Source organism: Balaenoptera physalus, assembly GCF_965194825.1.
Source record: "Balaenoptera physalus genome assembly, chromosome: 2".
Lineage (NCBI taxonomy): Eukaryota > Metazoa > Chordata > Mammalia > Artiodactyla > Balaenopteridae > Balaenoptera > Balaenoptera physalus.
The window spans coordinates 130,434,900-130,460,203 of record NC_138883.1 but is presented as its reverse complement, the minus strand read 5'-3'; positions in this window follow the sequence as shown (position 1 = coordinate 130,460,203).

Sequence of the window (25,304 nt, the reverse complement as noted above, 5' to 3'; positions counted from 1 at the left end):
CTGTTCACCTCCACACCCTCACACCCTTCTTACCATCCGCACATTGCAAAGGATTTGCAGGCAGAGTTTGTGTGTCACTCCTTTCATCAGTGTTACTCAGGGACGTATGTGCACATATGAAGCATTCAGTAAAATATCTGCTAAACTGTGTTAAATTCCTACTTTTTAAATTGGGGAAATTTTTAATGCAGAAAAATAAGGAGAAGAGTTTTGAAGAGACGCATTACCCACGAGCCAGGATTTGCAGCAAATGATAACATTTTCTCACTTTTGTTTGAGATCTTTGTTTGCTTAAAATAAATAAAACTTACAAATTTTTTTTTCTGGTTTCATTCTCTTCCTGCCTACTTCAGAGAAAGCGATGGTCATTATTTTGGTATGTATCTTTCCGATCTATACTTTTACACTTTTACTACATGTAATCCTTAGTATTATTTTACATGATTTAAAACATTTTACTTATTCTGCAGCTTGCTTTTTAAACTTAATATATGTTTTCAAGATCTATTCATGTTGGCGCATGTAGTTCCAGTTTATTTGCCTTAGTTATTATGTAACATCCCATGATTTGTATACACCATATTTTCCTTATTCATTCCCAAGTGAGAGGCATTTAGGGGTCCCCTGCCCAGCTCTTCACTAACAAACAATGCTGTAATGAACATCCGTATTACAACTCAGGTTATATTTTGTACAAATTACTTAATACACCATTGGCGAATAGGGGAAGGGTGTTGGTAGAACATAGAGGTCATGCTGGCTCATATGTGATTTTTGCCAACATGTTACTGTTTCGAAGCACTGAAAAGAGAAAGTCTTAACAATGAATACAGACCTGAGCTGAAAATCTACAGAAATATCTTCCTTCAGAGCCGATAGTGACAGGAGTGCAGATGAAGAAATCAGAAGCATTTCCCCCTGTATTAAAAAAATAGAATAGAAGGCTATCCCCAGAGCCATATTTTAAATTTTTATGAAAATGCTCTCTGCGCAGGCCATCTACACTTACCTGTCCAGAAAGGAAGGAGCCTGGAAGGACAGACATCTAGGACTCCAGGGGTGAATGCCAGCAGTGGATTAACTGTACTGTATTTTTGTCATGATTTTTTAAAATTTTGTTTTTGTTAGTTCTTGCATGACAAATTCCACAGGTTTTGAGTGGTCTTCCCCAACCCTGTTTTCCCCATAAAACTTGCTATTTTTAGTGGAGGAATTTGTACTTATTTCCTTAAGCACATGTATATACCTAGCAGTGGGATTGCTGGGTCACAGGAGATGTACATTTTCAACTATTCTAGATTTTTCCCAAATTACTCTTTAGAGTGGCTTCACCAATTTACACTCCTATCAGGAGAGGAGAGTTCTGATTTCCCTGCTTCCATGCTGTTACCTGATGTTGTTAAACTTTACTTTTAGCAATATCATGGGTATAAAATGCTTTCTTATGGTTGTTTTAATTTGCATTTCCCCAGTTGCTAGTGAAGCCGAGCATATTTTTATATGCTTATTGGCCATTCCATTTTCCTCTCCTGGGTATTACCAGCTCAACACTTTGTCAATTTTTAAGCTGAATTGTTTGTCTTTTTCTTATTAGCTTATAGGAATTCTTTATGCATTCTAGATATGAATCCTTTGCCTATTAAATTGCTACTTTTATGTTCCCCTCCCAACGTCCCCACTCTCTGTATAAGTCTATTTTTTACATGTCTGCTCCACCATAAAAACACTGGATTTTTTTTTTTCTGAAATACATCCTAGGTAACTGTGGTTTTAGATTATGCAGTTAGGTTGTACAACTAGAAAAATTTGAAATTCAGTTGTTTGTAAAGATTCTTGTTCTCCTCTCCATACGTTATCCATTCTCCTATTTCTAGAACCTTCTCTATGTACATAAGAGTTTTCAAAGCAGACAAAAAGAGATAACCCCTGTCCTGAAAACCGTGGACCAGATTTACTTCATTTGCCAGTTTAATTAGAAAAGATTTTTGTGGAAAAAATTCAGGAAGGTTAAACATCATATTTGAATTGGATCCTTTCTAGATGTCTTAAGCCCGTGAGAAAACAATATACTTTATTAAATTCCATGATTCTCATTGTTAAACTATTCAAGCCATAAGCAATCAATCATGCTTTTCTGACAAGTTACCTAAGAAAAATTTCCTTAAACAGAATTGCATTTCAGACTAAATTTAAAAAGTGACATTCTGACTTTTTTTTTTTTTAATTAGGTACCTAACTCCAAAAAAAAAAAAAAAAAAAAAATACTTGGAGTTTGCCTGGAACTGAAAATTTAGTGTGTGGAAATGTGAGGAAAAGACCTAAGTGTTGGCAAAAGATTGCAATAAAGTAAATGATGTGGTTTTCTCAGGGGTGATTTTGCAACTTGAAACATTCCAAAAAGAGTTAGTGATCACAAAGTTTCTTTTAGCTTCTAGCCTTGAAATACTTGGCATACATAGAGCTCTTACGGATATTTGGATAAATTAAATTTATATTGACATTTTCTAAAGTTGGCATAGGTTTCTAGCTGGTGTGGGCACGTGTCAAACCCAGAACATTTTGAGGCATTCAATTTTACAACCAATAGATATCAACATCAAACTGTCCCTTCCTACACTATATTCCTAAAATCTGAATCACGTTGAGATCTTAAAATATGTTGTTTTTTCCTGATAAAAAAGCAGCAGCTTCCTCAAAAATTAATCACAGAATTACCATATGAGCCAGAAACTCCACTGCTAAAGCAGGGGCTTGAACAAATATTTGTACGCCAGCATTATTCACAATAGCCAAAAAGTGGAAACAATCCAAGTGTCCATCAAAAGATGAATGGATAAACAAAATGTGGTATATCCTTACAACAGAATATTATTTAGCCTTCAAAAGGAAGGAAATTCTGACACATGATACAACATGAATGAACCTTGAAAACATTATACTAAGTGAAATAAAACAGATACAAAAGGAAATTCACAGAGACAGAAAATAGATTACAGGTTATCAGAGGCTGGGAAGAGAGGAGAAGGAGGAGTTACTGTTTCATGGGTACAGAGTTTCTGTTTGGAGAAGATGAAAAATTTTCGGAAATAGTGGTGATAATTAACTAACATGTGGATGTAATTAATGTCACTAAACTGTACACTTAAAAATAGTTAAAATGGCAAAATTTATGTTATGTATATTTTACCATAATAAAAGAAAGTTTTAAAAGGCAATTTCTTCAAGCCCCTCCCCCAATAAAGCAACAATTACTTATTAAAGAAAGGTTGGAAAACCTATAAAGTAAAATAAAATGAAAGTCACCTGTTATCTCAGCATGCAGTGATAATGAACGTGAACAATAGGCTGTGCACTTTTTTTTTCTGGTCATAGGTATATGTATGCAGATACATACCCAGGATCACCCAGTACAGGAGCAGGTATTTCTCAATGAATGTTGTTACAATCAATAGAATCCATTCTTATCCGTGAACCTTAACTTATTTAAACCAATCAACTATTGTTGGATATGTAAAGTGTTTTCAATACTTTCTCAATTTTAAATAATTTTGTAGTGGACAGCCTTGTCATACCTTTTATGAACATTTCATTATTTCCTTAGGATAAATTCTTCAAAGCAAAATTACTGGGTCAAAGAATGTGAATTTTTAAAAAAAATCTCCTAATGTACATGTACTATTAATTTGCCTTGCAGGAAGTTTTGTGATTTACATTTTCATAGCTAAGTGTGAGATTTTATTGCATCTTCACCAACAGTGAGTGTCTCATTTTATAAAAGTCTCTTCGAAATTAATAAGAATAAATTCCATAGAAATGATGGAATTCCAAAAATATTGGGCTAGTGATAGTATTGGTACAGAAAAGAAAAATGGTAACTTTTATAGATTAAAAAAAGGGATGGAAGAAATCAATAGAGATCTGGTACGTTAGAATGATTAGCCATTCTCTGCCACTCTTATTTGGATGGAGACACCCTTAGGGCTCTCCTTGGGAAGTTACATCTGATGTTGCCTACCCACAGGTGTGGGTCCAAGACCCCTCCAGTCACACCTAGGAACTCAGTTTCCAGCTTCTTTACCTTTGCTCCTACCTTTCCTTTGGCTGTGAAATGTTCTTCCTCACCCATTTCCTCAAATACAGACCCATTCATTCTTTGAGCTCCATCTCTAATGAACCTCTGAGGGCCAGAGGTGGAGCAGTCTGGAACACGAGGAAGAAGAAACACCAACGGTACAAATGCAACTCACAAATGGGCAGGAAGAGGTGAGGTCCTTCAGAAGTAGGCTTGCCCACGCCACAGAATTCCATCTGAAACAAGTGGTTGTGGAGTGGGGCGGTGAGGATTCTGGGATCTGGGTAGGAGGCGAGCTGGCAGTAAACGGGGAGTGGGCTGCTGGTTAGCATTTTGTGCCTTCTCTCAGTGAGTGTGCCTTCTCTCTCAGGAGTGCGGGATGCAAGGCAGGACAGGATGGGCAGACAGCCCTATTGCCTGGAACATGGTAACTTTAGACTGAGTGCTCAATTCTTGAACTATACTCAGATTTTAAAATACAAGAAATATTGTCTTCAGGTATTAATAAAGCAGTAACTTGGGTTTGCGTAGCACCTTAGTCTTTACGTGTGTTATCTAGTTTTAAAAAGTTTGTTTTGAGCCTCAGAACTAATGTGTGAAATTGGTAGTGCATGCACTGTCATCCTTTTCACTCCGTTTTATATGTGCGGACGCCGAGGTTCCAGGAAACCTGGACAAAATACCAGTTCACACCTAGGACTTCCGGCCCCAGGTCCTGAGCATTCACCAAGACAGCCCAAGCTGCTCTTCCAAAAATGTGGCCGCTGTGTCAGATCTGTGACTTGTCTGATGTGAAAGTGTCGTGACAAAGGGCAAAGCGTAGAAAGAACTAACTGCGGAGAGAGTTTCCATTCAAACGACCCTTCTGAAAAGAACATAAGAAAGGACTTCATTTTCCCTTTCTGAAAGTAAGGGGTTAAAATGCACAGAGATGCTGTATGGCAATGTTGTAGGTGCTCTAAGAATGAAAAGTGTGAATGGTATTTGTTATTAAAAATAGCATTTATCCTAAACAATTTGTTATTAAAAATATAAAAATATTTAAAATGTATTTTTATAACACGAACACAACATTAATAAGAGAGTGGAAGAATGGTGATGTTGTTGATTGAAATATTTTTGCTTTACTTTTTAAACAAAATGTTACAAAGGTATTTAACTAAATATCATGTTAATTGATACCAGAAATAACAATATAGACACTGCCTCATTATAAACATCAATAAGTCAAAAGAGATTTGGTTTCAGATTGCTTGAATAACCCATAATTCTTCTTTGAGCAATTTTTGCTAAATGAAAAAGCTCCCCAGGAAATGAATGAGAGAAGCAGAAAAGATCCCTGATTCGAAATAATTTCCTTTTGCTTTGTTCCCCCAAATGGGGTAAATGTACTTCTGATTTCAGTAGTGGTCTTGCTAAGGTGTGATCTGAGAAATGCATAACAAAAAGCACATGATTTCTGTATGAGTTGGGGTTTAAAAATACATCCTTTTCTATTTTTCAGCCTAAGATTTAAATTTTATTAATAAAACAATTTTTAAACAATATCCACATCATTTATTTGATTAAATCTTCAATTATTTATATTATTTTACGCCTTTTTCTGATTTTTTTCTATATGTTAATGGATTTTACACTGCCTTTATCCATAGTTTTATACATTTTTATACACTTTTATGTTCTGTTTTTTTCACTTTTGTTTTTTACACATTTTTCAATGTACCTGAAATCACCTTAAAATTTTTCTGTTTCTTGGAAAGGATTAATTTTCAAACTTTCTTTAGCAGAATAATTATTTTATCAAACAAAATCCTGTATGTTTAGTGGGATACCCACATAGTCCAGAACTAACCACCATGATAGTTCATTTCAACATTTACAATTTCCCTTTCCTATACAATTAAATTGTTTTCAGTATTTGAAAATTTAAACAATGCTATTATAAGTATGTTTGTACATGACTTTTTAAAAAATTAATTTTACTTGGATAAATTCTGAGAGGCAAATTTTTCTGAGTGGAACATTTTTTTGTTTGTTTGTGATATGTATTGTCAGATTTCTTTCCAGAAGCAGCAAACCAAATTTTACTGTCATCCACAAACAAGAGTTCTCTGTTTCCCCAAAGCCTGGCTAGCAATGAGTTTTGTCATTCACTTTACTTTAATTTAATTTAGTGGGTGTGAAATGATGACACATTGATTCAATTTGAATTTCTTTAAATTTTAGAAAAGGTGGTTGGTTCATCAGATGTTGATTTCCTATTGGTGTTTTATTTCATTTAAACCATCCATTTTCTTCTAACATTTGTCTCTTGAGCACTGGTGCTTAGTTCTATCCTAATAAATTTTTCATCTATTTTAGATAATAAGCATTTGCCAACCATTTATTTCAAATATTTTATTATCTATAGAATATTTTTAGAAATTGAATTCCATCAATCTACTTTCTCTGTTGCTTGAATCATCACAATTATTTTCATACATAGTTCTATTCTGATTTCTCCTACTTTTCTTGTTGTTATTATCATTATTAATTTACCATTTACTCCATTCACTATTTATTATGAAGGCTAGGTCTAAGTTAATTTTTTCTTCATTTTGATTTCTAATTATCCCCAAAGCAACCATTAAATAATCATTACCTCTCCATTTGCTTTGTTAATATTTATCATTTACCAGGTTCTTATATATAAGCCTGCTCCTGCATTCTCTCTTGTGTTTAAATTTGTTTCTGTTTTTAAACCAAAACCATAATGATTTTTATTTTCTAATTTATACTATTGTGGGCTTTCTAAATTTTTTCCATAAGCATGCATTTTATTTTATTTGTTTTTGGTATTTTATAATGAGGACAAATCTTTTAAAATTGTATTTACCAATTGTGCATATTTATTTTTGAGATAAAACATTGGAATAATTTTTGTCATATTTTGGTAAGTATTTTTATAGGTTTCATTGAAAGTGAATCAGATCTAAAAATTAAAATGTAGGAAAACATATTCTTTTTTATATTCAATCACCCAATAGGGCAGTTTTTTTCCTTCACATCTCCTTTTAAAAATTAGAATTTTCTAGTTTTGTTGGTACACCTTGACTGAGGGTGATTCTGGAATATTATATATTTTTGCTAGTATTGTGAATGGGACTGCCTCAAACCAATTACCAGTTAGTTGCTGGTTTTTACTAGAAATGCTTTGGAGATTTGTGGAGTTCGTCTTTATCAGGACACTTTCATGAACTCTTTTTAATTCTAATACTTTTAGTTGGAATCCTTCGTTTCTTCAGGTTCAACTTAAAATTCTGTTTTTCATTTTATAATATTGATGCTTTAGTGCATTTTTGAAGCATTGTTAGGATAACAAGAATCTCCAAAGATATGCTAAATAATTTTAATAAAAAACATCTTTGTTTTTGCCTGTTTTTAAATAGAATGCTTCAAAAATTTCTCTTCTACAGACTGGTAGGTTTTAGAAATATGGTTTGTTAAAGAAGTATTTTCTGATTTCTATTCTTAAGTTTTTACCAAAAAGAGCATTGAATTTTATCAAATATTTTAATCTTTTATTAAGGCCATATGAATTTTGTTCCTGAAGTTACTTAAATTGTGTATTTTATTCATAACTTTATTTGTACAAAACTGGACATATTATTATGATAAACCTTACCTGTTCATGCTAAAAATACTTTAAAAATAGGGTCACATTCTATTTACAGATATTTTCACATTTGTAAGAACTTCGTCTAAAGAGAGATTTCCCTTGTAGTGTTAACCAGGTTTAAGAACAGGATCTTTTTTTTTTCTGCTAGAATAAGCTAAGAAATATTGAACCTAATTTTTTTTTATGAGTTGTTCTTAGTTTTATTTGAAAATTTGAAAAAATTTCCAGTTAACTCATTGTGTCATTGTAGCAAGGAAAGCAGTTTCTTGGCTAATGGTCTTCATTTCTTCGCTAGCAATTCATCTGTTCACATTCTCAGCCTCTTATTGTATCATTTAAAATTCTGTAACCTTGGTAAAATCATCTATTTTACTTTAGTGTCCAAATGCATCACCATTATAAATGGGCAACATATTCCCAAATGATTTTTAGTCTCTTTTAATTGTTTTTTAAATGTTTCTGGTTTAATTTTTTTTCCTCGTTGAATTTACTAGTGAATTAAAAAAATTTTTTTTCTTCTCAGAATGAGAAATCTCTGCTGTAGTATTTCAGAGAATATTTCTTGTCACATTTGCTTACTTCTGCATGTATTTTTCCCCTGGAGGTTTTTGCTTGGTTCTTCTTCTAGAAGTATATTTCTAGTTTTTGAAATTTTGCTTTTCTTATTAATAAAGACCTTTAAAGAAGTGAGTTTTCTCTAAACATATCTTATCTTTCAGTTCAAGGATCTGATGGGTACTACCTTTGTTTTCCATATTTTACAATGATTTGTTATTGTATTTCAAATTTATTCCCTGACCAGGTGATAGTTAATATCTTTCTTTCATTGGTATTGTCATTTTTTAAAATTTAAAATAAAATATTAACATTTTAGGTATTTTTCCTTTATTGAAATTTCCTGTTAATTTTTTTGCTGTGGAAGTTTTCTGTATTCTGTGTTTTCCCTTTAAATTCACACCATAAAATTGCTCATTCAATTATTCGGTTATTAATTGTAGTTTTGCAAATTCTTATTTCTTTTTTCCCCTACTTTGTCTATTGTTATGATGAGATAAGGATTTCTGCTACAATTTTTATTTCAACTTCATCTTGTAATTCTAAGTTTCTTTCATGTTCTTTGTTGCAATGTGTTTTAGTTCATATAAAGTTTAACACCTTTTGTTTTCATTGATTATTTTGCCTTATCATATAATAAACTCACTTTTATTGCTTCATTCTGTTTGCTTTGTATTCTGCTCTGATATCATAATATGTTTGATATTTTCTGACTCAACCAATTATTTTTACTCTTTCCACATCTACTTGTCTTTATCTTTTATGTAGAATATTCTTGGATTTTTTTTTCCTTAAATACAACCTGAAAGGGTTTTTTTAATAGGGAAATGTAAACCATTGGCATATCCTCTTATAATCGTTATACTTAAAACCATTGTGACCATATTTTATTTTTCTTACTATCTATTATTTGGCTATATTTCTTTTTTGTCTCTTCACTTCGGAAACAGTCATATTTAAGCTTCTTTTACACCACTCAATTCTAAAAAGAAAACAAATATTTTTATATAGTAGTAACTGTTGAGAAAAATCTGACACTTAGAATTTTTTCACTCTCCTCTTTTCCTTTTTCCATTCCTCATAGCTTGTATATCTGACAGAAATCATTTTTAAAAATTTTTTGTACTTTTCTGTCATTGACACTGATTGTTTATTGCCATGACGCTGGAAATGCTATTTGAAGATGAGGTGTATGGTTAAGGAGTTTATGAACGGTTTTCTGCTATCAAATCTAGTAGATAATCTGTGAGAATTTCCTTTTTTTTTTCTTTTCTTTTTAGGAACATTCTAGATAGTTTTCCACTGCCTTTGGGAAGGTTACCGTCTCTACAACTGCTACATTTGATCTCATCCTAATCTAAAGCACTTTTTCAAAGCAGAAAATCACCACTCTTAATTACATTTTAAATAAGAACATGAATAGAATAGTGGCTTGTATTCATCTCACACTTAACACTGAGACAGCATGGTTGCATTCTCTGTCCTGGGAAGTTTAGAGTTAGTAGCCTTTCTGTGCTTGTCAGACTCCGTGGGCCCTTTCTGCTAGGAGAAACATGGACTTTAGAATTCAAACTACATCTCTGCCACTGACTGCAGGCTCTTCTAAAAACTGAGACTCTGGAAGAGTTGCTGAGGGTAGTCAAAGGGCCAACCTCTGGTAATGGTTCCATTATCCCAGAGCTCCGTTCATTTATTTATACATCGATTGAACTAATTCTTTCTTTATATATAGCTTGTCTATTATGTAACTGCCCCATACAGTGGAGATTCTTTTTTGGAATGAGATGTGGAATACTTTAAATGCCTATGAAATCAAGTGTACACTCAACACTGTTTCAGCTTCCAGTCTCAGCTCTTTAATCAGTTCCGGAAATTCTGTTCGCTCACAGTTGAAATGATGGTCTGGGGCACAAATTGTTTCCTTAGGAGTAATAGCATCAGCAATGGCTCACATTTACTAACCTTTTGCCACGAGCCACCTCACTGTCAGTTTTGGAAAACCATACTTTCAACTCCGAGTCCCATGCATTTTTTTCATTCATGATATTCCTGGAGGGTTTAGTCTTTCTTTATTATTTTCCAGCTTATCCTTTGTTTTAACGATTCAATATTCTGTAGTGCTGTCTGTCCACTCCACCCCCACTACTCAGCTCCTAGTCTGTTCTAGATTATTCTGTTGAAAGCAATCACAACTTTTCTGTTTTTAAAACCCCAGCCAGATTCAGTGGTCATTCTCTCCCATTCTTCTTCATCTGAGAATGAAGGTTGGCTATATCCTGATTGTGATACTCATCATCGTTCTTTACCGGAGAGACAGAGGCTTTAATGGTTTTCCTGCTATTAACCAAGTGCATTGAATAAGGTTTTCACATACTTTTAAAGTGTTTACTCTTCTTTCCTTTTACATAGCTCCTAAGAAGGTTCATCTCTTTCTCTCTCAAGCTTTTATACTCACTTAAGAGTTTCTAGATTTCTGATGTTTTAATTGGTGTCTCAACGGTCTTAACAGAAAGGAGTTACCCAACAGAACACTCTATCATCTACTCCATCATCTACTCAGAACATTGTTCTTCCCATATGACTGACATCACCAGTGGAACCCGGGGGAAATGCAAACTACCTTGTCCATTACTGTAATTGACCTTGATCACAAAACATAACTAAATGCTCTCAACTGTTGGAAAGGGAGACAAACATGAGAACACATTTCATTCTTTGAATCCTGTGAGCTCAGAGTTAAAAAGCTCTCTTAGACATCTTTTGATTTCTTGAAGCTTGACCTTTCATTACTAATCATTTAAATATAATTCTGCTTCTCAGCAACCTCCTTCCATCTGGGTATGTAATTCCCTCTCTTACAGAGCTTCTTAGAATTTGTCAATACAGTTATATTTTCTTGCGAGAAAAACAAGCCCTCTGAATAACAACAACAACAAAATCTTTCTTAAACAGAGACGGGGAGTGCTTTCACCACCACTACCACCTGCCTGTTGCCCAGATCTTTCACTTGTTCATCCCTGTGTTTCTTAATCTCCTTCCCAGGAGTTCGTCTTGTGAGTAAATTCAAAACAACACATGCCCAGGGAGGAGCGGTTCCCACCACTGTGTGTCATTGTGAGAAAGAGCGGCATCCACTGCCACCCATACAACCAAAGTGCCCACAAATCTGAGTACTATCTTTGTGTGTTTTTCTTTTAAAAGCCTGGGATAAACATGCCAGGGATGGCAAAGAGAGTAAGGGCTTCTCTCATTCTTGTGCACAGAAAGGAAGCCGGCCCCTTCAGGAGAGCTGTAATTGAAAATTTGCAGTTGACACACAAAACACCGCTTTAGCTTGCACTGGAAACAGGAAGCTGGATGCCACGGCTAAATATTGCTAGCATTCCTATTTGTATCGCTGCAGTAAATAGTGTTATTACTGTAAAGCTGAGCAAGCATGACATTTCTGACTGCCTCTCCTTTTCAACGGAGAATCTATAAATAGTGCCTGTGTAGCATTTAAACATTTCAAAGCATCACGTTTTTGTTCATACAAATGTGTGATCGGAGCCATTCATGCCCATAAATATTTTTCCTCACAATCTGAGCTCAAAACAGCCACGAGCCGTTCCCATCACCCACAGACTATGGGACACTTTGTAAAATGTTGACCATTCCCAGGGGGAAAACATGGTTACCCTCTGAGGAGCCAGGCACGTACAATGTACCATTTCAACACCTCCCTCCACACCTTCCCAAAGACTCAGCAAAAAAGAAATCAGTATTTCCCAAAGTGAACAACCCTTTTACCAAAAGATGTTTTTTGAAAAAGGGTTTTTTTAATAAATAAGTTTGAGAAGCACCACAAATTATTGCCCTCCTCTTGGAGGTTCATGAACATCCAACATTTATTCCACAAATATTTATTGAGCGTGTACCAAGGCCCAGGATTATTCAGGGACTAGACATTAAACAGGGAACAAATCAGACGGAGTCCCAAACCTTCAGGAAACTTGTAATTTGGTCTTAAATGAACACATCATACTGTTTTCCCATGGCTGCTGTGACCACAAGCTTGGTGGCTAAAACAACAGAAATGTACTCTCTTGCAGTTCTGGAGGTCAAAAGCCTGAGATCAGTACCTCTGGGTCACGATCAAGGTGTCCAGAGGCCATGTTCCCTCTGGAGGCTCTAAAGGAGAATCTGTCCCTATCTCTTCCTGCTGCTGCTGGCATTCGTTGTCTCCTGGCTGTATCTCCCACTCTCTGCCTCTCTACTCACAGTGCCTTCCATCCGTGTCAAATCTCCTTCAGTTCCCACTTCTAAGGACTCTTGTGATTGCATTTAGGGCCCACCTGGATGATCTATTGCCTCAAAATCCTTAATTCAATCACATCTGCAAAACTCTTTTACTGTGCGAGTTTCCAGTAATTAGGACTGTACATCTTTGGGGACCATTATTCAGCCTATTACATGGAGAAATGGCTCTAGGATGTCCTGTTGTAGCAACTGCTTTTCTGCTTTCATCTTGAACCTTCTATTTGAGAAATGCCTGCCTCACCTAGAGAATCCTGGCTGTCTTTTCCCACTGTGGAAAATGTTGGTCCACGGGCTGTCTGCTTGCATAGGAGGGGAGAGCTGTCCTGGTGGGTTCCCTTTGAGTGTTTTCCTCCCCGTTGTGTTCAATAAACTCTCCGTTGCTGACCCTGACTACATAGCAGGTTTGTTATAAGGAGAAAAGACAGAGGACAGGGCTCCCTGGACATGGAAGGCTGGGTGGTCACAGCCCTTCTTGGGCAGGGTTCCCACCTTTCCTTTACCTCTGGCTCATCACAGCTCCCAGACCTTTCCCCTATTCCCTTAGAAAAGACCACAGGATGGAGGCATTTTCACAAGGAACTTTCTTAAAAATTACAAGAAAACAAAAGGGCCGCAGACAAGGGACACAGAAAGAGCTAGTTCACCAGCCCTGGTTCTTGGTTGGTCGACACCTGGCTCTGTCCCCAGCTCCTTGCTGTCTCCTGTGATTTCCAGCAGGTAGCCTCCTTGCTCCTCTTACTACAGGCCAGACCTCAACTTCATTTTTCCTATTTCAAGTTTCTGACACTCTCTATCACCTTCCTATTGAGCTCCAGGTTCTGGAAAGAACAAATCTCATTTACTATGTGTTCAGTCATCCAACTAAAACGTGATAGGTACTTACTGTATGCCAGGCAGGCACAATGTCTCCCAGTTTCATGCCAGGTCCCTTGGATCTGGCTCCCAGACCTTCGTACAGAAAGAAAGAAACACTGAGATAAGTCTGAGGGCAGAGCCTGAACTAAAGGAAGAGTTTATGGAACTCCTAGCCCCTCCAAGTGTCGCCAGTAGGAGAACTCATCTGATGACGTAAATGGGATCAAGATCAGTACAGGTTTAAAAAATAAGGTTTTGGGGGGCTTCCCTGGTGGCGCAGTGGTTGAGAATCTGCCTGCCGATGCAGGGGACACAGGTTTGAGTCCTGGTCTGGGAAGATCCCACATGCCGCGGATCAACTAAACCCGTGAGCCACAGCTACTGAGCCTGCGCGTCTGGAGCCTGTGCCCTGCAACAGGAGAGGCCACGACAGTGAAAGGCCCACGCACTGTGATGAAGAGCGGCCCCCGCTCGCCACAACTAGAGAAAGCCCTCGCACAGAAACGAAGACCCAACACAGCCAAAAATAAATAAATAAATAAATAAATTTATTTAAAAAAAAAAAAGGTTTTGGACAATCCTTGTAGAGTAGAAAGTTTCTCTAGTGTTCGTCAAAAAATTATTAAGAGAGAAGGAAAGGCTCCTGGGGATGCTCTGGAAGCTTCGAGGAGATTTCCATGAGAAGTAAAGTGTGGCATCCTAGCTCAGTCAGATGGTGAGGGGAGGGCAAGATCAGTGATTGACAGGGCTGTGCACCACTAGGACGCTGTAAAGCAGGAAAATCTGAAATCCGAGCGTTCCAGTGACAAGTAGCAAAGGGCAGCGACCCTTCAAGCATAACTGATGTAAAGTTCTGGGCCCAGGAACTCCTCCTTAATGGGGGGGCTTATAATTTATAAAATTGATAATATATTATTATGTAATTGGTACCATTATATCATTGAAATTATTTTCTATGATATATAATTGATAATATGTTGATTATAAATGTCACTGATAATACTGATATAATATTGATAATTTGTAATGTTGGTAAGGGGGTCTAGGCACCATCCTAGCTGCTGAGTTACAGCAATGGACACATGGTCTCCTGCCTTCATGAAGCTGACATGCTAATGTGACGAGACCAATAATAAGCATATAAACAAATAATCTGGCACTTTCTCTCTCCTCCTCCAACCCAGTAAATCCTCACCCTGGGCACTCCTAAGTCAGGAGGAGTACCACAAAACTGGCAGCCAGGGTTGTGTGGAGAACAGAAGACGGGGTAGAACAGGGAGTAAGCATGTCGTTATATCAAAACCATCTTTGACTGCACGGTGATTTACCAGCTGCAAGGCACTTCCACTTGGCCCAGCTCATGGAATCCTCCCACCGACCCCAAGAGAAAACTATCCTCCCATGTGTTATTCCCATTGCAGAGATAAAGGCTCAAGACCCAAGCTTCCTCAAGGTTACACAGAGTCTGTACTTGAACTCAGCCCTCTCTTAATTTGGTGCTGCCCCACTGCACTCACCCAGAATGAAAGAGAGGGTACGATCCCAGTGGGGTTAAAAAGCTCAGCCACAGGAACCAAATGCCAGCATAAAAAGAAAGCTACTTCTGCACAGAATTCCTTTCCTCAGTGCTCACTTCGCTGGGGCAAGGAGACGGGGATCACATCTTGCAGACTCTGCACTCTGCCCACCTTGTACAAACTTCAGAGCAGGTGTGGGTAAAATAGGAGCTCGGACCATCGCCACCTGATTTGATTCCGACTCTCAAGGAGGCAGGAGAAACCCATAGCCACTCTCGGACTGGAGGGTAGGGATTTTTACATGTATTTCTCAAGCTGTCTTGGGCAGTCACACTAGTGGGTAGGGAACATACAACCTCTGTTGACACAGCTGTAGACAATCCTCCTTGAAATGGAGCCCTTGGTCATTGTTTACAGGGCAATGGTCAATAGTTTATTTAAAAAAATTTTTTTTTGAGTTTATAGGGTATACTGACAGAGAATAACAAAGCTACTGCACTTTTGCCTCCATCAACCAATCAATCACAAAAGAGTCACCAATAATAATCAAATAAAATTATTTCAGGGCACTTTCTCTACAGCGGGGTGATCATTGCTACTTTTTCACGTTATCAGATTACATGGTGGGTTGATAGCACCTGCTCCTTCCCGGCCTCCGGCTAGCAGGGGCAATTTTGAGGGGGCACTAGGGAATTCAAGCATGCGCCCAGTGGAGACCTCCCTCCAACAGAGAGGAGTGTGTGCCTGGACTTCTCCCGTCCCTCTCCCAACGCCCAGGACAGATGCCTGGTGCCCCATGTGAGCCACCTATGCTCCAGCTTAACGTAGAATGAGGCCTTCGCCTCGGCCAAGTTCAGGAAAGGTCTTTGTAGCCACTGTTTCAGGAAGGCTGGGAGCAGAGGTCAGGGTCCCAGGACCTGGGAAGGACACTCAAGCTGAGGATTGAAGGCTATTACCAGGGACCAGGCTGGATGACTTGCTAGGGAACTGCCGTTCCATAAGAAGCAAATAATCCGTTTGCTTTGTAATGAATGTGAGACACCAGCAGAGCTATCCTGACGAATGATAAAATGTCTCTCCTCTCTGCCTCTCTCTTTTTTGTGCCCTATCTTTCTTCTCCATTGACTTTCTTTATAAAAATTTATTATTTTTGTAAAGGGATACCTACTCACAGTAAAATAGTTGAACAATGTAAAGTACAAAGGAAAAAACCCAAAGAGCTCAAAATCTAACCACCTAAGAGATGACTACTGTTAACCTTCTTGTGGCAATCTGTGTGTGTGTGTGTGTGTGCGTGTGTGTGTGTGTCTGTGTGTCTGTGTAATTTCTAGTGCTTCTATCAGAGTACAACCCACTTGGAGTAAAATGCTCAAATCATCAGTTTACAGCAAGTTTAATGTCCCTCTGTCACCAGCACCCAGCTGGTGCCCCTTCCAGCCAAAGTTTCAACACTTTGGGTTCAAACTTTTATTAAACACCCATGATCCTAAACACAAACCTTGTGACAACCATGTCTCCCTAAACTGGAATTGCAAAAATAGCCCACACACTACTATTTAATCACCACCCCTGTCTATACGAACTCCTCTATAAACTGCCAAGGGCCAGTGTGCTCCTGAGTCCTGGCCCACAGCCCAGCTGCCTGCTGGAACCACCTGGACAGCTTTATAATGGCCGATGCTGGGCTCCTGCTCCAGCAAGGTTGATTTAATTGGTCCAGGTGAGGAATCAAGGGGTGTGTGTGTGTGTGTGTGTGTGTGTGTGTGTGTGTGTGTGTGTGTGTGTATACATGAAATATATAATCTCCCCAGGTGATCCTAATATGCCACCAAGGGGACGACCTCTGGTCTAGGACCATTTTTTGCCACACAAATGCACTGCAAGTAGAACTCTGTCCCAACCCACCTGACCCCACAATGATCTTCATGAGACCAGGCAGAGTGCCACGCACTCATCACCAAAAAGAAAACTGGGGCTCAAAGAGGTGGTGGTCTGTGCCCAGACTGCACGATGGTGGCGGGAGGTGCTCATGCTGGTCTTCTCAGCCTTGGGCCAGGTCATGGGCACTGGCCAAGTTCTCATGGAGCAGAGGGGGCACAGCCCTGAGGAAGGGCTCCCCCTGTCCCCTCCACCCAAATCATCTGCAGTGGGGCAGTGGGGTGGGGCTCAGCTGGCAGGTCATGTCCAGGGGGCCAACATCTTAGGATTCACAGGTAGGAAACCAAGCAGGCACAGAAATATGCTTGCACATCTGCAGAATCACTCTGGAAGGAAAGGAAGGAGGCAGGGAGGGGAAACTGTCTTCCTCTGGGGAATAGGCACAGGTGGAGAGGACCCAGCTACCTGTATTACTTACTTAAAATTTTTTTATTATTAAAAATTTTCAAATATACAGAAAAGTAGAGAGAATGGAATATATTACCTTTTTTAATAATTAAGGTTTTAAAATGAAGACATTAAAAAAAAGGCACTTGAAGGATATTTCTAAACCATTAGCAGTTGAAATTAAGGGTGATGTTTCCACTAATTTCATGTCCCCTGAATTTTAGTTGTCCTGTGTAGCGTTTGAAGAATAAAAGCTCAGTGAGGGCAGGGATTTTTGTCCCTTTAAGCTCACTGCCACTCCTCCAGTGCCTAGAACAGGGCTTGGCACACAATGGACAACAGCTGAATCTGTTGGTGAAGGAGTAAGTGTGTGAACTGAGCGCACGTGGCTTTTGGATTTGGGGGGAAACAGTTATAAATGGTTATATAAAAAATAGATGCAAGGAGAACAGTGTCCTTTTTTGTGCTGCCAGCAGGTGCTAAGCCAGGGATGAGATGGCAGTCTTCGTTCTCTGGGGTCATGTCTAATTTTTTCCATGATGTAAAATTAAAGAGCATATGAGTCAAAGAAAGGAAACTGTAAGAACACTTGAAGGATAGGAGATAAACCCAGAAAACTCACCGTACATCTCAGCCACTGAATCTGTTAATTTATAAACGATGCAAGCTTGAGAATAATGGGTAGATGATTCATGACAGAAAAGAAAAACTGAGGTGCCAAGGGGCAGGGCCTGGGTCCTATGAGTTCGTATATTCTCCCAATGGGGGGAAGGTGGGAGTAAGAGGGGCTCGTTGGCCTCCCGGGGCCATGACCTCATTCATAACCACTCTTGTTTTCTCTCCTGGTTGTCACCCACAGTAGTGACAGAGGGGGACCTTGCTGTCCAGCAGAGTAGAAAAAGGTGGCCATGGGAATGTGAATGGGAGACACAGTTGACCTCAGCCCTAGACACTTGACCCAGAGTGTTCTCGTCCTGGAGGGATGAGCTAAAATGGATTTCAGATGAACTGCAAGGGCCCGCGTTACTGGAAGGAATCATTTTTGCAGCCTTCCAAGGCACTCTAAATTCGCCTTTCTTCATTCTATTCACATATGCAGTCCTGATTTGTAGAATTCATCCTTGAAAAGCTTCTCCTAATATTCAAGAACCTAGGGAGATGGTGTCCTGGGCTCCCTAAGGATATAAACATACCCAAGTCCATCCTTGCAGGTGGGCATTGAGGCAATGGATACGTCTCTCCCTTCTGGATGAGGAAGAGGTCTGGACCTGGGCCAGGAGGACATGCTTGGTATCACTCGGGTGGCCCCAGAGTTTCAGAACCCCTTGCCTTGGGCTTCTATGCAACCAGATCAGCCACCACCTGGCAACTTCCAAGTGGGTGTGAATCCAGCCACACTCTCAGGAAGTCTTTGCAAATCAAATGACCCTAGGCATCCTCTGAGTTCCCATCCTTATAATCTTTCCACATTTATAAAAGTCACTGCCAAACTGTAAGATGTATTCTCCTTTCTCAGACAGCCTTGGACACTTACTGAGAATAAGAACAAAAATAACAATAACTAACTTTTATAAGACATTTACATATTTCAAAGAGCCTTCAGATAAAATGTCTCACAATAGTTCTGTGACGAAGACATTATAATAATTATAATAATAATGATCATTCTTGTCCATTTTCTAAATGAACAGACTGCAGTTGGAAATTTACCTGAGTTGTTCAAAGCTGCAGAGGGGCTGAGACTCAAACCAAGGCCTCCTGCTTCGAGAGGTGATCATCCTTATGTCACCCATGCAGTTGGAGAAATCCATTCCTACCCAATATCTTATCTACTCCTATATATAAAAAGATCTCACTAAGAGACCTGGGCAGGAATCAGGAGGAGGGTTAGATCAAGGTTACTTGGCAGAGTTGTGTTTCCTCATCCACAAAATTAAGAGGTTAGACCAGGTGATCTTTGAGTTCCCCTACGTCCTGACACTTTTTTTTTTTCTTTTGGCCGCACCGTGCGATCCTAGTTCCCCGACCAGTGACCAAACCCGCGGCCCTTGCAGTGGAAGCGTGGAGTCTTAACCACTGGAGTGCCAGGGAAGTCCCGTGACATACTTTTTACTCTCTCAAAGGCCACAGCCAAGGGAGCAGGTCCCTAGCTAGGCACCAGGCTCTTCTGCCCAGGTAAACCCCAATGAAGGCAAAGAAGAAAATAAGACAATGTTCAAAAATAAAATGAAATGCAAGGACAAAAGATTTCAGTGGTGACTTTTCCATGTGGAATTACCATTAGGTATCAAAGAGACAGTTGGTTTTCCACTCAGCAAACATTTATTGGGAGGTTGCCATTTGCTGGCATAGTTCTAAAAGCTAGAAACACAAAGATGATGGCTGGGCAACCTCTGTCTTCTGGTCAAAGGAAAGACTAGCAATTAGGAGCCAATCTGGTGAGGGCAGCGAGAGAAGGATGGGCCATCTTCCTGGTGGGGGTAGTGGGGATGGGGGTGGGGGAGGCTCTAGAGGAGGAGAGGTTTACATAGGGCCTTGTAGTGGGGGATCAGAGATATGACCCCATGGTTCCCAAACTATCTCCACCACCTCACTTGACTTTCTCTCAGTGGTGATGAGAAAATCCTTCATCCATCACTGTGTGAGAAGCTCTAGACAGTTCCTTCAATTGCAGGAGGAGGCAATGCTTTCTTCTAGTAACAAACGAATGAGGAAGAAGGACTCCCCTCCTGAGACATTTTGCACCTCAAAGGGGGTCCTTTCCCACCCCCAAGAAGCTCACTCACCTACTCAACAGTTGAAGTACCTACTGGAAACTCACACGGGAGATGCCCTGGTCAAGGGGTGAGAGAAACAGAGACTGGGATGCCCACTAACTTTCTTGCCCTGCCTGGGATCCCTAGAAGATGGAATTATTGCTGCCTGCAGCCTCTGAGTCTTTGCTGCTCCTTACACGTTATGTATAAATTGCCATTTCTGTGTTCTCAAGCCTCTCCCAAATTTCCAAACACTGTAGAAACGTTCTGTTTCTGTTTGGACCATGATGCGATGTTTCCATAAATCATCATCCATTGTGACCCGATATAACAGCAGCAAGCATGTGTACAGCACTTTAGACCTAAGCTACTGGTCCTCTCCAGTCCCGGCCACGCAGAACCACCTGCCGCTCTGGGCATCAGGCTCTCCTCTAACGTGGGTGCTTTCACATCCCCCCTCTAAGCTCATGTGTGAAGAGAGGCATCCCTTGGAATCAGCAGCCAAAGTCACTGTATACACCCCAAGTCTGTATTTCACAGATGCTCTTGACTCCCTCTGCACCCCTTTCCAGCAGGGCTGCCCACACAGTTGCACTGAAAATGGGGATTGTCGTTTCCCTGAGATATCGCCATCGTTTCCCAGACTCTTCTCCCAGGTTTGTCTTTCCCTTTTCAGCTCCAAGTTTTATCCATGATGTCCCTCTTGCCTGGAAGGACACTCTTCACCCCTCGTTCCCTTTGCTGCCTTCCCCCAGTTCCACACTACTCAGGGACGCCCACCCTATGTGGACTCAGGTCCTGCTCGCACTTGTATCTGTGCACCAGATCATCTTCCCCACGTAGGCTGAAGGTGCCATGAGGATGGGTACCACTTTCCTCATATTTTTTCCCTGAAAATCACCTGCCACATGCCCTTGCATGTTCCAGATGTGCCATAGATCAGCACATATTGAACTGGAATCTGGAGAAAGAACAGGACAAGACATGGTCTCTCTCACACTTGGAGCAAATGCATGAAAAACATTCAATATTTTCTCTGTGAGTCCGGTGGAGATAGTGTAACCAGCAGTTCTACTACCCTGTATGGCAGGTGGCACTTAACTTTGTCATAGGCTTTCTTAACAAACACTTATAAGGCACCACCTGCATGCAAGGCCCTGGGGGGTAGGGTGGGGAAATAGCACAAGTAAACCCCCACTTAAAATATTTAGCTGATGCCTGAGAAAGTAAAAGAATTGTTAGGGTGTGTTTATTTAAAAACTTTGGAAAACACTTAAGGGGTGTTTCTAATTTTCAAAAGAATTGCTTTTTAAAAAAATGTTTAGCGTTCTTCAGAGGGAAAGACTTTGGAAAGTATATCCTTTGTTGCTGTCCAAAGAAAATGAATTCTGTTCTTTGTCTGATGGCATTTCCTAGTATTTACATTGAGAAAAGTGGAAAAGTTTAACTCCTAACCATTGTCATTACTTTCAAATGTTAATGTCAAAATACACAATTGTTTCTGCCATTAGGGATAGAAACAGTTTAACAGGTATACTGAGGTGTGTTATGAACAAAATGCTAAATTAAGGTGTTTAGCACGGTTATGAAGTGTTAACATGGTATTACTACTAAACTTTAAATGCACTTATTGAAATATAATTTACATACTGTAAAATTCACCCATTTGAAGTATATGATTTAATGGTGTTAGTGTATTCATAGAGTTGTACAACCATCTCCCATGATCTAATTTTAGAACATTTTCATCACCCCCATTAGCAGTCACTCCGCACTGTCCCCACCCCAGCCCCAGGCAAACACAAATCTATTTTCTGTCTTTATAGATTTGCTTATTTTCGACATTTTATATAAATGGAATCATATCATATATGAGTTCTTTTGTGAACAATTTCTTTCACTAATGCTTTCAAGGTTTACCCATGTTGTAGCACATATCTTTCCTTTTCATGGACGAATAATATTCACATTCTATTTATACCACATTTTATTTATCCATTCATGAGTTGATGAACACCTGGGTTGTTTCCACTTTTCGGCTCTTATGAATAATGCCACTATGAACTTTCACGCATCAGCTTTTGTGTGGGTGTATATGTCATTTCTCTTGGGTAGATACCTAGGAGTGGAATTGCTAGGTCATAAGGTAATTCTATGTTTAGCATTTTGAGGAACTGCCAAACTATTTTGCAAAGTGGCTGCACAATTTTACATTCCCAGCAGCACTGTATCAGGATCCCAATTTCTCCACAGCCTCACTGACACTTACTACTGTCTGTCTTTTTTATTATAGTCATCCAGGAGGATATGAAGTGGTATCTCATTTGTATTTTCCTGATGGCTAATTATGTTGGTCATATTTTCATGCCCTTATTGACTATTGTGTGTCTTCTTTGGAGAAATGTCTATTCAGATCCTTTGCCCATTTTCAAATGGAATTGTCTCTTTGTTATTGAGTTATAAGAACTCTTTATGTATTCTGGATACCAGTCCCTTATCAAACAGGATTTCCAAATATTTTCTCCCCTTCTGTTAGTTGTCTTTTAACTTTCTTAACAACATAGTATTTTAAATAAAGGGAAAAGTAAGACAGAAACAATTCAAATTATCTAGACCTGTCTGTAATTTCTGTATGACTCACTTGTTGTTTCAAAATGATTTCTGTCTGTTGGCTTTCTGTTCTAATTCGAAAGTTATGAAGGCGAAGGTTTTTGTAAGGAAACAAAAATGTAAATGAAAGGACTAATTTGTGTGCTTTCCCAGAGTTTTTATTGAGGTTTTCCTTGGCCACTTTATTTCCCATTGCAAAATGTAGCCAAGTTCCTGTTACAATTGTTTTTAAGGAAATATTTTTGTAGTTTAAGAAGAAATTAAATAATGCATAATGTGTTTACTATGGAAACAGTGTGGAAGCTTCAAATTTGTAGGATTTCAGGCTGTCGGTATAAATCAGGAAAGGGCTTCAATGGAGAGAATGTGAGAGTAAAAGCGACCAACAGAAAGCAGACCAGAGGCCAGGAGAGAGGACCAGAGGCCTCCTACAGGGGAACCCAAAAGAACACATTCTTTGGGAAGTGACCACCCATAGAAGCCAGCCAGCAGCCTTGAGGATGGTATCCTTGATGGTACAGCATTTGCGTGTGTGTGTGTGTGTGTGTGTGTGTGTGTGTGTACAGAAAGAGATAGAGAGAGAGAAGGAGGCGGAAGAGGAGGGGAAGGAGGGGGAGGGGAAGGCATTATTTCCCATTGAAAATTTTTTTAGTCTTTAAAACCTCTTCAGTGAGCCCCGTCTTTGTAAACATACCTGTATGCCCAATTCTTTCCAGCTCAAGTAATATAGGGGACTGCTTATTCTCAGAATTGTATTTAGCATTTTTTTTTTAAGGAGACCTCCGCTCTGCCCTCCTACTTAAAGCTCTCTCCAGCACATGTGTGCACATTGTATGCACCCAAGGTACTCAATTACTCACAAAAGGTCCTGATCCCTCTGGAAATTAAATTCCATTCCAGTTTTTTGGACTTCACATATTTAGTTCATGACATAGGGGCCCTTGAAATGTTAAATCCAAAACTTGGTGTGGATTATCATTAAAAACTTGGGACTTGGTCTGAAACCCCATTCCTCTGAGCAGCAAGAGGAAAACGCAGTTGCAAAGCCTGCAGCATGTCCATCCTCGGCTATAAATAAGAAGGGCTCGTTTTGCAGCAGTCCGGTTTCTAGGCACAAAATATCTGTCAGCATGTATGCTGTCTGTATTTATGCAGATCACGGACCCATGCCCCTCTCTTTGTTTTCTGTTGGTAAATGCCTTTATTTGTCCATAAATATCTTTCATCTCCATGACATGGACATAAAATCTATACTCCTCCCAGTGTGTATGAAGAAGGAAGAAGGGAAAAGCCTACTAGGTTGCCCTGTGTTCTCTTCACTACAACAGTGATACAAAATGTACTTCGTAAGCATTAGTTGTGTGCCTACCATGTTTTCTACACATCGTCTCTAGAAGATCGGTGTTTTTTCAGCCTTCAAAGTGGTTAAGTAATTTGCCTGAAGTCACATGTTCCGATCTAGGATTTGAATCCAGTAGATCCTGATTTGGGAGCCTGGTGGCTTTGGATTTTAAATTTAAAATATACAATTTAGGGGAAGCAGATGGTTTGTCTTCATCATCCAAACCCAAAGTATTATTTCCCAGGAATGGGTTTGCAGAATCACATCGACAGTGAAGTGGGGCCAGATGGCCTGGGCTTGAATCCTTGCTCTACTTCTTGCTGGTGCTGTGATCTTAGGCAACAATTTGACCTCACTGTTGTCATCTGTAAAACACCTATCTACCTAAAAAGGTGTCATCAGGATCCAAGAATATAACCTATGCAATGGTAAACCCTCAGTTAATATTAGCCAATATGACTAAGATCTGTATATTCAACCAGAGTTGGAATGCTGAGTGAAAGGAATGCTTTTCTCTGAGTAGAATTAAATACATCAATTTGAAAGCATTAGAGCTCCCTGCCCCCCACCTTTAATGCAATGGATGGACTTTCCCAGGAGTCAGGTATAAAATTAGTTTGTTCAACAAATGCTGTTAGAACCCTACTGTGGTGCCAAGCTCTGAGCTGGGTGCCAGGGATAATACGGTGAACAAAACAGACACACTCCCCCATTCTTCACACTGTGGAGCTCACAGTCTGGTGGAAAAGACACCAATTATACAATCAGACCCATGGTGAGTAAGAGCAGCCTCCTCTGGACAACACAACAGAGGCAACTACTTCTTCACAAAGTCAACTCTTGTCTCAAGTTTTTTAAAATCTAAAATTTACCTGGAAGTATACTTTTTTCTTTTACCCAAGAAATTGTCAACCTTGTTGATAAATCCTGCTTAATGTTAGTTCCGATTACAAATGGCAAATTTAATTCAATGTTTTTCACACATCAGATATTTAAGTAGTTTTTAAAAAGAAATATCTCACAATGCCAACTGGAATCTTTTCTGGAGCAAGATGTCATCTTAATGAGCGTTTAGAATGTAGTGGTGGGTGGAAGATGTTAGGATTCTTTAAAATGTTGGTTTGGTTTTTACAGGGGTATTACAGAGTCCAGAGGGCCTAACTTTTCCTTTGAATGCCATTAAATTCCTAGAAGGCATCCTGGAGCATTTCTCTGGACATGTGTGCTCCACTTGTCCTTCATGATCTGCCCTTAGAGGGCTCAGGACAGTGGCTCTCGGTCCATGTGAGTCATAGATTCTGCTCCAGGATGCTCT